Source organism: Lipotes vexillifer, unplaced genomic scaffold, assembly GCF_000442215.2.
Source record: "Lipotes vexillifer unplaced genomic scaffold, Lipotes_vexillifer_v1.1 scaffold470, whole genome shotgun sequence".
NCBI lineage: Eukaryota > Metazoa > Chordata > Mammalia > Artiodactyla > Lipotidae > Lipotes > Lipotes vexillifer.
The window spans coordinates 1,944,155-1,946,123 of record NW_006799533.1 but is presented as its reverse complement, the minus strand read 5'-3'; positions in this window follow the sequence as shown (position 1 = coordinate 1,946,123).

The following is a 1,969-nucleotide window of genomic DNA, read 5'->3' as shown; positions in this document are numbered from 1 at the left end:
TGGCTCGCCTCTGCCTAACACGATCCTCAACTATCCCACGTGCAACTGAAACACACTAACCCCACCCCCAGCAGGAGATCCAAGGTGCTCAGAAGGGTGTGGGCACATAGTGAGCGCCCCTCTTACCCGTTCGTCCTAGTATTCCCGCTCTGCGCTCCGTTTCTGAGAGAAACTCTGCTCCTCCGTGAACATGTGTGATGTACCATCCTTCACTGAGCTGTCGTCTCCGTGCACGCTCATACCTCTGCTCACCCAGAGCGCTGGCTCCTCAGGATAAGGACCAAAGTACCCAGCAAAATGTCCTTCACGTACTGGTGTGTTGCCAGAGCTGCTCCAGGTCTTTGCTGGAAACCCATCAACCGCCACTGTTAGCAGGAGTGTCCTTGCTCAAAAGCTGCCAAACTGGGCTTCCCTGGCGGCGCAGTGGTTGGGAGTCCGCCTGCCGATGCAGAGGACACGGGTTCGTGCCCCGGTCCGGGAGGATGCCACATGCCGCGGAGCGGCTGGGCCCGTGAGCCACGGCCGCTGAGCCTGCGCGTCCGGAGCCTGTGCACCGCAGCGGGAGAGGCCACAACAGTGAGAGGCCCGCGTACCGCAAAAAAAAGAAGCTGCCAAACCGACACCGTTAGCAGGAGCGAACGTAAGTCTTTTAAAGTTAAAGGGTCCAGAGATAAGAAACGAAGCTACACGCAAAAACATTAAAAACCGGAGGGAACCAGCTAGGACCAAGATGGCGACGAATCTGACCTCGAACAGGCCCTGCGTTTCATTATACGCTGATTTGACTACATTAGCATATTAAATGACACGCCCACCGGCGGCCAGGACCAGACATTAAGGAACAAAAAAGGATAACAAGGGGGTGGCACCTCACACCCTTGAAAAGGCCCTGCCCCTTCCCTGCTAGATTAATGCATATGCCTCCCCGTTATTAGCCTCACACCTCCTCCCTTTGTCTTTACTCTTTAAAATGAAATCACTCTTGCCAGGTGGGTGGGAAGTTGATCTGTGAACTTAGCTCCCAATTCTCCATTCTTTGGCCGCTCAATAAAGCTTGTGCTGTGTCGAACTTCCGTTTAGTGTTTGTTCTTCACTACTTGAACCGAACAGAAAAAGAACCCTGCCCCACGGAGGCAGAGAGCCTGGGCCAGGCTAGGGTCCAGGCAGAGGCCATAGATCTTAATTCGGTAACAGATGTTTTGTGATATTTTTGCTTAATTAGTTTCCGTAGGCCCCTGATTTTTCCTTGCAAGGCACCAGTTTGCCACTCTGAAGTGTGAGCCTGCACTGACCTGATAGTGGGCGACCCTGTTAAACAAAAGTCACGTGGTACCACTCCTCTGCCAGGATGCCACTGTGCCTTATCTCGCTCCCAGTCAGAGTGGCCCAGGCCCTCGGCCTTCGGTGGTGCCCCGGCCCCGCTCCTTCCCACACTCCTTCCCAGGCCTCCTTGCCTCTCCCTGAACATAACAGGTGCACTGCTGCCTGGGCGTTTGCACTTAACCATTTCCTCCTCTTGGGACCCGCTCACCTCGGGGATCCACATGGTTGGCACCCTTGAGTGTTTGCTCCCCCCATCCCCACCCTGCACCCGCTGCCTCATTTCCATCATCTTTCTCCATCACCATCTGACCGACCATAGATTTACTTGTCTGTTGATTGCCGCCCTCTCCCCATCATTACATACAGGCTCGAAGGGCAGCAATTCAATTGCTTTTACTCCCAGAGCCTGGACCAGTGCATGTAGCAGGTATTCAATGAATACTGAGAAGTGATTGAATAACTGAGGGGAGGCAAAGCTCCTGAGCCCTGGGTTTTCATGCTTTTTCTCTGTGTGGCTGCCTTTTACTGCCCTGCAAGTAGCCTTCTCTGCTGCATGGGGAGGCAGCAGTCTCAGGTGTCACCCATACCTTTAAAGGTCAGCACAACCTATGCATCCCTGACAGAGCTCCCAGCCCACAGTGCCTTC